The 15,286-nt window shown below is 39.3% G+C and overlaps 2 protein-coding genes across 2 annotated transcripts in view; both read right to left on the minus strand.

Annotated features, from left to right (window-relative positions):
* EHF (ETS homologous factor) overlaps positions 1-465 on the minus strand; it is a 33,968-nt gene extending 33,503 nt beyond the window's left edge. The window contains exon 1 of the mRNA XM_051804148.1: positions 315-465. The gene's annotated coding sequence lies outside the window, so the exon portion shown is untranslated. The remainder of the gene's footprint in view (positions 1-314) is intronic.
* Positions 1-15,286, minus strand: part of PDHX (pyruvate dehydrogenase complex component X) — a 173,812-nt gene that overhangs the window by 135,347 nt on the left and 23,179 nt on the right. The gene's annotated exons all lie outside the window — the stretch shown is intronic.

Consider the following 15,286-nt stretch of genomic DNA (forward strand, 5'->3'; position numbering starts at 1 on the left):
CCTGAAATATTATTAGCTACATTATAATAGAAAAGATCCTCAGTATCTAGCCCCACTCAAACATAAGCATAACAGAAATATTTAAACAGAAATTACAATTTCTGACTAAGAAACCAGAAAACTTTATTGTAATGTTAAAAAGCCTTTTGATCAAATGAGCTTAGCTGCTCTTCCCAAGTGGAAAGGGAGAGGCTCAGTATGGTGGCCATGAGTCTAGCAGACAGTTCTTCTCTTTTTTTTTTTTTTTTTTCATTTTCACTGGCATTATTTTAAAGGAAGTAAATTTAAAAAAAAAAATACCTCAAACACCTTACCTCATTTAGCTGCAGATTCTGGACTGGAAATCCTTAACTGAGGCAATGGGAAAACTGTCTACAGAACAGTAGGTTGGGTAAGCACAGGTACTAGGTTATGTCAACTAAAGACTCCCAGGAGTGAAGATAAATGGATGTGATACTAATTTTAAAACATTTTGCTGAACACTCAGGCAGCCAATAGGGGAATTCCTTAGGTCACTTCCTGTTCATTTGATTGGAGCTGCAACGACAACAACCAAGATGAGGTTGAGAGCGTTTGCATAAGGCCAGCTCAGTCCTAGGCATTCAAAGAGAACAGGTCTAACCGGGTTACACGCGTGGCTCCAGAACAAAAGAAAAACCTGGTAATGGATGAGAGATTGATTTCTTTGTAGTTGTTTTTTTAAGACCATCCCTTTTTTTTTTTTTTTTTTTTTTTGTAATGGAGGTTATTTCAGGTAGATAGGGAGATCATAATTAGGATGGGGAGAAACGAAAAGCAGGAATGTCCTAAATTAAAATTAGTCTGGAAATAACATTAGGAGATGCATGGCATGGAATAACCGTGTGCTGGCAGGGAGGTGGACTAAGTGAGCCTGTATGATGGCCTCAATTCTTTCTTTTATACCTTGAGAATTCTGCAAAACGCGTGACTGCAGAGGGGAGAGTTTATTGGTCTTTCAGCTTCCCTGGGTATTTGAGAGAAAGTAAAAAACAAAAGATGAAAAAATCATGAGCGTGTGTATATGGGGTTGAGTACAAAAATTCATCTACATGCAGGTTAGCAGGGCAGAGAATCAGCAGATGTGCGCAGTCCAAACTTTCCTTGACCACATGTGACTTATCCCACCATACTGTAACCATGAACTTGAGCAGAAAATGAGGAAAAATGAAAAAATGAAGCCTCATCTCTTTCTCATTGTTTCACTGGTCAGAAAAGGCACCTAACATAGAAACAGTTAAAAATGCAGTAACATAGGAAGGTTCTGAGGTTCCATTAACTTGTATGCATAAAACACAAGAAGTGTAAAATATTATTATACAGTGACTGTTCAGTGGTCTGTGTGAAGTGAATTTTTTAGTCTTTGCTCAGTTTTGGTCCCAAGTTTCATCATAAATCTACCCCCTGACAGATGCTGACAAGTGTTCTCAGTCCTAGATTTACCAAGCACAGGGAATGAATTGTCCTTCAACATCCAGAGATACTATTAATTATTAATCAAGGCTCACTGTTGATGTAGGGGAAATATTCCACAAATATTATTTATGCTGAACCTGATTTCAAGATAAATAATGGATCTCAGACTCGAGGAATGTCACCTTTGTTCCTATCATCCACACTAACACCAATTAAAAACTAAGTTGCTTGTGTTCACATAGATAAGGTGCACCTGTGCACAAATGTTGCTTGGGAAGATTCACTTATTTTTCACCCAGGCTAAAGTCAAGTTCCATAGCTTCTCACATTGATTCCTACCTATCAAAAAAAGTTGTAAGATGTAAATGTACATCTTGGAGAGCAGTATTCTCTTGTAGGGTTAAGGTTGTCACTGCAAACACCTCTGTGGTGTTTTGATAAGTAGGTCTAGCACCTATAAGATCTCTCTAAGCATTCATGTCACTGAGTCTAAGTGTTTGCATACTAGTTCATGTCTTGGTGAGTATTTATACTAAAGCTTTTATCATCAAAATAATGTCTTAGCATCATATCACTATAAATGATTAGTCCAGAGTAGAACAGGAAAAAGCTAAGAAGTAAGCAAAGAACTAGAAAGCAATGAAGAGCCCTTCCCTTCCCTTCCCAGTAAGGATATCTTTAACAAGAAACCCACATCTTACATTCTCCGACTGAGCAAAACATGGGGAATTAACAAGTCACATTGAAATGAATCTTGTTCATATGCTGCAGAAGTGCCACAGGAAGATGTGACCACTGGACCCCAGCATAGACAGGGAAATCAGAATTTTCCTACTGCTAAAAAGGACGTTAGCAAAAGCAGAAGAAAAACGGTTCAAATATGGTACTGAGACTGGTATGTTACTTTCTGTTTGTGTGACTGTTGGGCCCTTTCTGTTTCAGCTCCTAAGGGCAGAGACAGCTCTGGTTGCTAAGACGCAGGATACTCCCAGACAGACAAAAAAGCACATTGTACCAACAGGTTTGGACAAGGTGAAGCTAGCTTGGTCGGCACACCAGCATGCATTATTTATTACTGTGCTACTTTCAAAGGCAGGGTGCCACACAGGGTGGTGGCTCCCTAAATTTACTGTCCTACCTGGCCAACTATGCTGCCCCCATGCTCCCAAGTATGCTTATTGATACTTACATGTGGTTCAGCACAGAGAGGATTACAGATGGCTTCTGGAGACAGGGAGACCTTTCCCTCTGCATATCCTTCTTCAGCACTGCAGCCACAAAATTAACATGAATTTAGCCCCCACACAATTCCAGGTGGCAGAGAAAACATTAAAAACTTTGTAACTAGGAACTAGAAGGCCACATTCACAGTATGGCAGAAGAGTCGGTACAGATTCCCAGAATTAATTTAATTATAGCCATGAAGCATCAAGGAAATTACCAAAATCTGTCTAGATTCTTAAATTGGCGTCTGTTACTATAATGTCTTACAGCTGATGAAAACAGAGAACAAATGTATGGTAATTTCTACTTTTTCATTAATATTAATCTCTGTTTCATTTGTTAAATTCCAGTGGAATACCAAAAGGTGACTATAAGAAGCTGATATGTAGTTAGACATGTCAAGCAATTTGAGAATTCAGGGTATGATATTCCTGCCTTCATTCTGCAGCAAAATCAGATGTGATTCATAAACTTTGATGTAAAATAGTACACTTTCTGTAAACTGGAGAAGCCAGAAGGAGTAGGACAGATGCTATTCCCAATCTGTTTTCTGTGTTATAGGCAAGCACCACCTATTACTAAGGTTGCCCCTTACAAAGGCTTGCAGAACCTTGTAATTTTTTCTTCACAGTTTGCTGTATTTTTGCCCTTAGCTGTTGGGCCAAATTAAAGTTTTCCATCATGAACATTTGCTTTGCAACAAAATTTTGAATAATTGTCTTCCATAATAGCATAAGTTTTTCCAATAAATTCAAAAATACAAGGACAAAATGTTGTTCCTTGTATTCATAGTAAGAAATGTTACTGCCTATTTTTGGAAAGCTCAGGAAGACCTATTTTAAAGAAGGACTGATTACAATGGGCTGTCAAGTTAAGGGTGTACTACGTACTATTACAAATAAAATCCAGCCAAAATTAACCAGTTTAAAGCTCATTTGCAAACCACAGAATCACAGAATCAGTCAGGTTGGAAGGGACCACAGTGGGTCATCTGGTTCAACCTCTCTGCTCAAACAGGGTCATCCTTGAGCACATTGCACAAGATTGTGTCATGACAGTTCTTGAATAACTCCAGTAAATGAGACTCCACGACCTCTCTGGCCAATCTGTTCCAGTGCTCGGTCACCCCCACAGTAAAGAAGTTCTTCCTCATGTTCAGGTGGAACTTCCTGTGTATCAGTTTCTGCCCTTTGCCTCTTAACCCTCTTACTTGGTACCACTGAGAAGAAACTGCCTCCATCCCCTTGACACCCTTCCTTCAGATACTTACAGACATTGATAAGATCCCCTCTCAGTCTCTTCTTCAGGTTGAACAGGCCCAACTCCCTCAGCCTTTCCTCATAAGAGAGATGCTCCAATCCCCCAATCATCTTTGTATCCATACGTGGGACTCACTCCAGGAGCTCCATGTCTCTCTTGTGCTGAGGAGCCCAGAACTGGACACAACAATCCAGGCTGAGTAGAGGGGTAGGATTGTCTCTTTTGACCTGCTGCCAATGCTATTCCTAATGCACTCCAGGATCCCATTGGCCTTCTTGGCCACAAGGGCATCCTCCTGTCTCATGGACAGCTTCTCTTCCACCAGGACCCCCAGGTCCTTCTCCACAGAACTACCTTTCAGAAGGTCAGCCCCCAGCTTGTACTGGTACATGGGATTATTCCTCCCCACATGAAGGACCCTGCATTTGCCCTTGTTGAATTTCAGTTCTCAGCCCATCTCTCCAGCCTGTCAAGGTCCTCCTGAAGGACTGCACAGAACTCTGGGGTATCAGCCACTCCTCCCAGCTTTGTGTCATCAGTGAATTTGCTGAAGAGGCACCTGGCCCTTCATCTAAATCAATGATGAATAAGATAAACAATGCTGGGCCCAGTATTGAACCCTGGGGGACACCACTAGTGACAGGCCTCCAACTAGACCCTGTGTCACTGATCACAACCCTCTGGGACCTGCCATTCATCCAGTTCTCAATCCCCTTCACTGTCCACTCTCCCAGTCTGCACTTCCTGAATTGGTCTATGAGGATATCATGAGAGATGGTGTTGAAAGCCTTGCTGAAGTCCAGGTAGACGATATCCACTGTTCTCCCATCAAATCATAGTCCACATAATGGATTCCATGATGAAGAGCTTTCTTATGCAGTGAGTGACCTCCATTTCCTGGCTTCACATGATTTTCCTAGCAGCTAACAAAGGCTATTCCCGTGCCTTCACCAACCTGAAGAAGCAAAGTTTTAAGTGAGTTCCCTACTTGGTCTAGCAGCTACTCTCAGTACAACTGGCAGAGGTCTGCAGAGGTTTTGTTCACAGGCTCACCCCACAGGATACCAAATGCTGAAACACCTACCTTTGAACATCATTCATTCAAAACTTCAAAACTGTACACAGAAAACAGAACTAAAAGAACATTATTAACATTGTGACAGGTTAGGAGGTACAGTACTTAAGACACAGACAGGAGGGTACTCATTCAAAGAGAAGCTAGCCAGTACTATGCATACTGGGAGTGGCCCTGAGCTGTATTTGCTGCACATGAATCAAACTTGAGCTGAAAACTTCTGTTCATTTCCTCATGAGTTTTCTTATGGTATTCATCCTCATGGCATTTAAGGTATTATAGTAACACATGTATTTATAATGTAAATAAACATTTAATATATGTACATTAGTGCGTTACATTATAGTAATGCATTAGCACTAATATTACAGCATTAGCACAAAAGCATTTATTGATCTTTATGCTTCCCTAGTGGGGTAAGAAGGTAATAATTTATTGTCCCTCTTTTAATGGGGAATCCTAAAAAGATCAAGACAAATATGTTTATTAATTCAAGGTATCTATTCTGAGATGCCTAAACACCACGTATTTAGAGCACTTAGTATTCTATAGTTATGTAAAGTACTGAAAGCACAGCTATCATTCGTTCTCATTTCAGATCCTAGCACTTAGCAGTTCTGTAAGTCAGACTCCTTTTCTCCCAGAAAAGAAGGAAAAAGTTGATTATTTTTATAAAACATGAACAAATGGTGGTATTAGTCTAGAAAACAGCATAAACATTTTGTCTGCATTTTTCCAAACATACTCAATCTCAAGCAAAAGTCCATTATAGTTCTGCTGATCACCATCTGGACAAATTATAAGTAAAGATAGTAATAATGAGGAGCTTGGCAATGGTCACAGGAGGATATGAGCTTTGCAGATAATCTATGAAGATTCCATTTTTAAACCAATACAGCTATGTATGTTAGCATTTCTTCACACACATCCCAGTCATCAAACAGACCCTATCTTCCTGTAAATTGGATCCAATAAACTGAAACTAGTTGAATAACAAAGTTCTTTGGTTCTTCATGCTCTCCTTAGGAAAGCGAGATGTCCTGAAAATCCAGATATTCCTCAAAAGATGTATTGGACAACCTGATGAACAAAGGAATAAAAGCAAACTCCCTCAAATTCCTTTCCCAGAAAGCCATCTGCCAACCAGAAAGTAGCAGTAGTAGAAGTGGTAAACACCACTTCTGTTCCTGGAGAGGAGCCCTCCATCTTGACCCTTTGGTCTCCTTTCCACACATCTCAGCTCAAGAGTGGGATGTTTTCTTGAAAATATTGAAGTGGGTTCCCTCATCATGGCAGTATAAAGGTAAAGAAAAGGCAAAATCAAGTGCGAATATGTTAATTTAAGGATTTGTAAGGAAAAAAAATTATGTAAGAATCTTTGGAGGGATCACTGCAAAACTGTCTCTCTCCCGAGAGAGATTCATGGGAAAAAAAATCCCATAGATGTTTGCACTAGGAAGTAGAGTGGGGATAGGGCAGAAAGCAAAAAAAAGAAAAAAAATAGCATGTTAAGTTTTCCATGGAAAAGATAAGGGCAACAAATGGCTAAAATAAACTGGCAGGGCAAATATGAATTGCTTACACAAACACTGAAAGAAAGAAGTGCAAATCCTAGAGACAATAGAGGCTTATAATTAATTATTTATTTGTTTTAATCTCCTCAGTGTGTAGGTCAAACGAACTCAATGTAACAGTGTTGCACAAACTGGTGGGAATAAACTTGTCTGAGAAATGGGGAGAGAAAGATTAATAGTAATAAATAATGTCTGTGGCAAATAAGAAGATATGGAGCAATAAGAAGACCATTAAATCCAGTACAGCTTCAGTCATGTTTTGCTTCTCATTTGAAGGAAAAATGTTAAAAAGTTCGTAAATAGTCAACACTACCAGTGGGCAAGAAACTATTTATAAGACTATTTTTTGTGCATGTGAACTGAGAGTTCCATGGATTTCTGTGAGGTTTTGACAATGTTTATCTAGTAGCATTTTTTAATATATTTGTGTATATTGTCTTTTCAGGACTCCATAAAGTTTAATTTATTATGAGACTGTACTGACTGTGCAATGATCTCTCAGAGGAAAAGCTTCACAACTATGCAATAATGGGTGTTAAGCAGCAAACAGGGTAAAATGACCTAATGGGTCTTTTCTATCTGTTGTGGTTTGAATCTCTTAGCACTTTGATCCTGCCAGAACCAAAGCAAAATCATGAAAACATAATGAATGCGAACACAAAGTAATGTGCAAAAATGAAAAAGAGGAGCACAGATATGGTGAGATAAAATTTTAGTGGGGCTCAAATACTTTTCCTGTTACATTCATAAACCAGGACATGATAAAACCATAAGAGCCAAGAGAGGCACAACCACTGCTGAGTGTTGCACTTCCCACTCCCCAGATTTGATGAATATAGAAATAGGTTTGTGCTAGGACCACAGAGACAGGAACTGGAGCACAGCTATAGGACATAGAAGAGGTCTTGTGTCATGTGGATATCTTATTGTTGTACTACAAATATAAGAAAAGTGGGGATAAGCACTACAAATTGGTTGGACAAGAGTTCAAATTCATTCCTGTTCTTAGGTCCTTACTAGTGACTGTATTTCCCTATTGCATTTGGTACACAGCACATATGAAACATTTTAGGAAACCTACATATGTGTAAATGGCTCCCAGGTGCTGAATGCTGATTTTTATGAAGCAATGTGTCTTACCAAATTAAACTTTTTCCAGTTTAAGGGTGTTGGATTCCCAGAGAGCCCTCTGGGGTCTTTGTAAATCTAAATGGTTTGAAATGGTTTTTAAATTCCCAAATTTAAAGGCCGTTCAAAGAAGAGAATTTGGATTGAACTAATCTTCAGAAGAGACTTACAAGGAGCATGCATAGTTTCTGTTATCTGCTGGGAAAGCAGAAAATTAAAAAGTAAGGACAACAGGACACTAAAAGAAGAGATTGAGGAGCCAATAAAATTGGAATGAAAAGGAATGGCAGGGCCAGTTATGTGAAAAAATGGAAATCACACACATTGTAATCAGCTACTTTCAAGGCAGTCACCCTTGTAATCTATACAGGATGGGAAAATGAAATAGACATGAGGAGTCAAGGGCAACCTTGGACACAAATACCCATGTCCAGATTCAGATCAAAAGCAGGTGAAGGGCAGGATGGCACAACATACGTCCTAACTGAGAATACAGAGACAGACAAGTTAAGGTGCAGAGTGTCTGACTGAGAGATTATGGATTTGATTAGTTATGAGGAATCTATGGTAGCAGTGCTACTGCCCTGGATTGCTCAAGTAAGAATACACCCAACAGAAACACAGGGCAGCACAGATAAGTGGGTGACCAAGATCTTCAGTGTGAGCTCGCCCTCCATGACATTGAAGAGTAGTAAAATTCTGTATGAGTGCAGTTTCATGCATGTCTGTGTGCATGTGGGTAACTATTGCAGGACTGAATGACTGGAGAGGGGATAAACTGAGAAACTTCTTATGCATACATATGTCTTGCTGCATAAATGTGAGCCAAGTGCATTCAAAAGAGTATATTCATATATTTGGCAAAGGTTATTAAAGAAGACTCCAAGATTTCAGCATTTAGAGTCAAGGAATGGAGACATCTGCCATAAGGAAGAGTTGGAATAGCTTCACAAAAATGAAGGAAGGGAGGTCTAAGAACTGCATAGGTACAAAGGACAATAAAAACCCAACCCCTGATGGTTTGAGTTTGCCTTAGGAATCATACCAGAACTGATTTTTTTAAGGGCATCTCGAAGCAAGCAGCTACCTGCAAGATAGCATGAGGTGTGAACAATTCATAGGCTAACTTCCAATCTTTGTGATTATGAGAGGATTTCCTTTGCCAACATCTGAGTAGGGGAGTGAGGGTTAACCCTTGAACATAGCTATAGCAGGCAAATCCTTCCAAACCAGTTTATCCCAGATCCAGTAACTACACAATGTTCAGTGCCTGTGAGATGCAAATATCAAGTTTATGATTAACTGTGTTAAAATTCCATGGAACTGCAAACACTTTTATTTGTTTGTATAATGAAATTGAAACAACGCACCCTTTCCTTACTATACTTTCACTTTGCTAGCAGTTAAAAGGAAATCTTTCAGTAGATATATGTCCCATATCCTTATATGTCCCAAGAGTTTTCCCACATCCCTTACTGGGACATACCAGTACACCATCTGCCAGGGAATATGCATATTCCATGCATGCATGACCAGGGGAAATATTGTTCTAAAGGAGACAGGGGATAGACTCAACAAGTATTTAACACTGACCTCAGAGAAAGCCAGCTGGTTCCCACTACAAATCTTGCACCACGGAGCAGAGACTTTTGCTAAGCAGGACAGAAATAAGACAGTGGCCTGGGTTATTTCTCTGGGTTCTGTCACATTCTTTCAGCAATTTGCCTCTTGAGGTCTTTCTAGTCTATGATGATAATGAGGCTGCTCTTCTTGAAACATATAACACTACAAAGATGAATGCATTCCTGTTTGTGAGACATTTCAAGTTTCAATGGATATGTCTAGATATGAGGACTCTACAGAGTTAACTAGGGACCTCATAAAGGAAGGTCTTGGATATACCAGACTATTGTACTAACACTTACAATGCTAATTGAACTTGAGGGGAACAAAAATTCAGTCTTTGTCCTCAGAGCTCTGCTGCATTAGTCTTTGAGAGGGGCTGTCCCATCTGATAGCCACAATATTATCCAGATACCTTTTACTCTGCAGAGGTTTCATTTTTCTAATCCTTTTATCTGGCATGTTGTTCCCAGATTAAATTATGTATACATCATTTTTGCCAGGACAAGGGGACAATTTAATTCAGTTCTGTGGCCGTTTGTGCAGAGGAGTTGCATCTGCCTCTTACAAAACAGGCTGCAAAATCATGGAAAGGTACCATATGAACATCACAGGCCATGCAGTGAGGCACACTGGCATGAAGCTGGCACTTCATCACCCCTGTACAGGGTTACTATGCAACATTGCATTAGTCAGAATTAATTACTTGATTTATTTAGAAAGAAAAACCTTCTCCCAAGTTTCTCCCATGTGCTTTTTGAAATGGCTTTTAGGAAACTGGCATGGTGCATCTGTGGGAGGAAAGAATGAGAATTGTAGTGACTTTACTAGGATTTATTCTGTGGCTTGCAAACTGGGCTCAGTGACCCACAGCAACACAGCCCTGAATTTCAAAGGAGTGAGTCTCTCCTTGAACCGCTCCCTAACACAGTGAAAGCCTTGGAGCTGGAGTAGTGATCTTCAGGAAACTTCACCACTGGTCTCATGGCCTGCAGGAAATATTTTCTATTACATGCAGACATATTAACATGCAGCAATGCCTGTTGCAATCATCCTTCTGGTGGGAATGAGCCCCCCAAATAGTTAAGTAAACCACTGATTAAGAAGACAGATGGCTCTACCATGCACCTCCACACACATATGCACATTGCAGAAATGTCCCTCAAGTGCATACCTGAACGAAACATCTACAGAGCTGCTAAATCTGGAGGAAAGAATGGACACAGCCTTTAAGTCAATGTCTGTACTAGGAGATTGCACCACTGCTACCAAAGTGAATTGGATATTCTGTCATTACTGCCAGTTACACAGTTTAGTTACAGGTCTTGACGATCTAATCTAAATGGTGACAGGCACAAGATGTGTAGATCTGATCATTCTTGTGGATGGACAGAAAGTGAACAAAAGCATGGTCTTGGACTCCAAGACAGATACACAGGAAAGTGTGTTAATATGGCCAGAACTTACAAAATAAGAAAAGGAGAGGAGAAGAAAAGGAAAGGGGGAGACAAAGGAAAAGCAAGGAGATGGAGGAGTTTCAATTTCTGGACTGTATAGGAAATGGTAAAGTCACTTTCTGTATTTTTTTTCTTCACAATACACTTGGATGTATTTATCTGATTTTTATATTCATATATGACCTCCAGTGGTCCTTTCAGACCTTAACCATTCTGTAATTTCATAGGACAGTTCAGGGTAGAAGAGACCTCACCAGGTGTCTAATTCAACTTCCTGTTAGAACCACAGCCAGGTAAGTGATCAGACCAGGTTGCTACAGGCTTTAGGGCTTTTTGGTCCCCCCAAATCAGTTCCTTGATCAATCAGGTGAACTGAAACTATTATAACTACCATTATAACTGGTCTATCATCTAGACTAGTTTTAAGTGTTACTCAGAATGGTACTTGTACCTCTTCCTTCACAAGACTATTCAGTGATATATGACATTCCGGCAAGAAGCTTATCCTAGTCATCTGGCTCAGTTTTACCCTGCTCATGTTCAGCCATATACTCCAGTTATAATCCACTGTCATATTCCTCTCACCGTGTCACTTCATCTTCTAAACTGTACATCATATCTCATTTCCACATCTCCAATAATGCTGTAGGGAGGGGCACTGAGGCACCATGAAATGCATTGTCCATAAGGGTACAAGTAAAAAGAAAGCAGCCACCTGCTTATGTACGACTGTGTGTAGTAAAAAAATAACAGAAGCAAATTCCCCTGAAAATGATGGTTAATTATATGTGAGTCCAACAATTGTTAAATATTACCTTCAGCATTTTTCTCTGCATAGCACAGTTGCATAAAACAAACTCCATTCCCAGCATCAGGTCTAATCTCTGGAAAATCAATAGTAGTCAAGGCAGGTAAGCCATAATACATTCTTACATAGATTCATCACTTGTTGCAAGGTACAACAAGAAAGAAATTATATTAGAACTTGCAGACATATCAATAGTCTTACAATTCCAAACATTCATCGTACTAACACTGTAACATGTGAACTTCATGTGAATTTCTACTGATGTAATTCTTAAAAAAATGTGTTTTGTTTACAGTAAAGAAACACAGGATATGTGTGTTGGTATCCTATCCTAAAATATTTTCATGTACAAGTTTTAAGTCAGGAACATAATCTTCCTATGCACTGTTATTTGTTATTATTAAAATAATGAAAAAATGAGGTAAGGGAAGAGAGACTGGTAATGATTTACTAAGCACACTTCGGTAACTGTTAATATGGTTTGGGATGCAAGGTGAAAACCATGATCTGTGTATAAAATAAAGACCATGTTTTAAAATCACCATCCAGATCAGATTTCCTTCACTTAGAATTGAGAATTAATATTATATATATAATTTTGACTGACATTTGTCAGAATAGAAGGGGCCATTTTCAATATTTGGAGGTGAATGAAAGCTATAAATTATACCATATTCTTGAGTAGAGAGCATAGAGCTGATAGGAAGCTTTAAAATTGTACCAAGTTTTTCTAGTGGGAAATATTTGCTGTTCACTTCTGACAGAGCGCTCTCTAATATCCAGGCAAGCAGATTCAAGAATTCACCTTCACTGGATTTTTTAAATGCCCTGTTAACATCGACTCTCACTCACAGTCATGGGTTTCACAGCCTGATGGACTGGGAGCAGAGGAAAAAGCCCAAAGAGTAAAGTAATGCTCTGGTGATACTCAGTTCGGCCCTGCGGCAGCTGAACTTTTAAGGGTTTCATGTGCCTATTTAAAGTCAGCTCCTCTTAACTAATATCCAATGGTGTCAGTGCAAATAGCTACATCACCAGGCATTTTTCAAATTGTTTCAATTGCAAATTTTATAGACAGATGAGTCCCTTGCAGAGAGCTATGAAAATAACAAATGTCTTATACTAAAGGACAATGGCTCAGGTGACTCACTCCCTGCATAGAGGATGGAAAATGAAAGGGTAAGCCCTTGAATAAGAACTGACTGAGACCTGAGTGAGACCAGTTACGGGGATAATTAGCTAAAGTCTTTTCATTTATACATTAATGAACCAGAAGATCAAAGACTTTGGCTAGGCGTATAACCACGACTGCAACATTGTCTTGCTATGCAATAATGAACTCATTATTTGCTGCTTTCATAAATTACATGTGGTAGACTATTTTATTTTTAATACTGTATATAAAGCACAAAAACAACTACAATATTATTTTAGAAAATTTTAATTGCTAAGCATGCACTTTCATGTAATAAGCACATTCTTACTTTCAGCTGATTGCTGCTACCAATTCTATCCTTCCACTGGAAATTTACTGACAGGTGGCAAACCTTTTCTTATTTTGTGGAAGAGAGGGGAAAAAAGTGACCGAATGACCAAAGTGGACTTGAAGTATGTTCCATCACTTAAGAAAAATCTGAAAAATCTACCTCACAGGTAGGAAAAACAGATCAACATGCTAAGATTACGTAAGATTGAGAAAAATAAATATTCTAGCGCTCAACCTCCCACCATCTTTTTTGTGCCAATGTGTTTCTGTCCCTTATCATATTAGGGACAGATATGCCTGGATCCATGATCGCAGAGTTGATGTTTAGCTTGGACTATTATGTATTTAGGGGTTGATCTTAAGAAATCTGGAGTGTATTTCTCTTACTACTGTAGACTTTCTGCAACACCATAGGCAGGTTATATGATATTTATCTTTCAGGTCCAGAGCTATGAAGCATTGTATCACTTTACACAGCTGCTGGAAGAATAAATGTGTAAAGCTTCACAGTCTATAGTCAGAGAAACTTACAAATACACATCTGATTGAAACTTCCAGATAAAATCGCAGCAGTTCATGAAGGAAGTTGTTGACTGTTACTGTTGGCAGTAAAACATGATATAGAGAAAAGCCTTGTCACAAATGGACAAGTTATTATGTGGGCATGTTAGTATATGCTCTTTTAAAATGGCATAAGAAAGAAAGGTATTTTATCTGTTGGCAAATTTTCTCATGCAAAAAAGATATATTCACTTTTATTTATGACCCACTAAGAAGATCTGACACTGCTGGGGAGAAGTTTAAGCTTAGGCACTAAGTCATCCAGTTGCTACAGCAACAGAAAGCAATTATTCACTGCTCTGGGACATAGGGTAAACCTGACACATTGATTGCCATCCATCTCCCCCTCCCACCCCCTAAATTTTTTTACTTAATGATTTACCTTCAAGATGATGTCTAGATGATTCACAACTCAGATGAAAATAAGGGTGAGTGAAATCCCAACATCGAACAGTTTATTCAAAAGCTCTTTTTACCTGGAAATTATCCACAAGGTAACATTTTTCCATGTGCTTCATTAATTTGAATTGCTCTGCAAACTTTTGTCAACCCCCACAGTTCTCACCAAGTATTCACCAAAGCTTTTGTTTCCAGTATGACTATTCATAATGTCTTATTCATCCTGTGACCTCAGTAACATGTTATGGTTGTTTTTCTCCCTAACTGGATGACTTGAGAACCCACAAAGAACTAAGAAGGCTACAGGAACACTTCCACTGAAAATCCTTGTGCATGTCAGAGCATGTCATTGCAGAGGTGCAGCTATATAGTTGTTTATGGTTTGTCCCTATTTCACAAACACTATAGTAAACAAAATGGCAAGCCAAATGCAAAGGCCAGCAAGTACAGTCTCAGGTTGTTATTAAAATATACATTCCCAAAGCTCTTTGAATGACTTCAAAGTTCCCTTGAGAAAGACATGGAGAAACTCATCATTGCTTCGCTAATATGCAGGATCTATACAGTACGGTTTTGCTGGCTCTTCTTATGTCCTAGAGAGAAAAAGGGATGTGGCCAAGAGACCTTCAGCTAGATGTGCTTCCCCAGGAAATGCTCACAGCCTCTGAAAAGGATACGTCAGCCACAGGAGCTACAACGTTGCAGTGGGTGCCAAGGGGCACTGCCATTGCCAGTGCTGCAGAGCACCTCATAATCTGTCTCTAAAAGTCTTTCAAGAGGATTTTAGAGGTGAATGAGACCTTGGTCTAGACATTGAGTTCTTTTTGGTAAACAAACAGTGTTTACTATAGTATCTATGAAGGAAAAAAGAAAAGGGGGAGCGAAAAAGGAGCCTTCTGACACCGAACATCCAAATCTAAATGCAGGGGGCAAAGTCAGAAGACTTGTGCCATCGGCTTCAAGGACACCAGATAGTGCTAGCCCAGCAATCGATACCACCCACGGCTCCATGCCAGGAGCAGTGCCCATCTGACCTGAATAGCTGCAGGCTTTCTGGAAAGCACATTCTTCTTTTGTCACTTCAGCTCTGATAAACTCTGAATCATCATTTCCTTGGTAAACTTTGGGAGGCAGACTCCTCTCCTTCCTCACTCCAGCTTTTGTAGCCTGCTAATTTCAGAATTGAGAAGAACTAAAATGTTAGATTAACTTACTGTGTCAGTGCGAGACTACCTTCACTATATTATATGAGTCTAT

Source organism: Manacus candei, unplaced genomic scaffold (genome assembly GCF_025592945.1).
Source record: "Manacus candei isolate 608988 ecotype Guabito, Panama unplaced genomic scaffold, ASM2559294v1 h1tg000060l, whole genome shotgun sequence".
Taxonomy (NCBI): Eukaryota; Metazoa; Chordata; class Aves; order Passeriformes; family Pipridae; genus Manacus; species Manacus candei.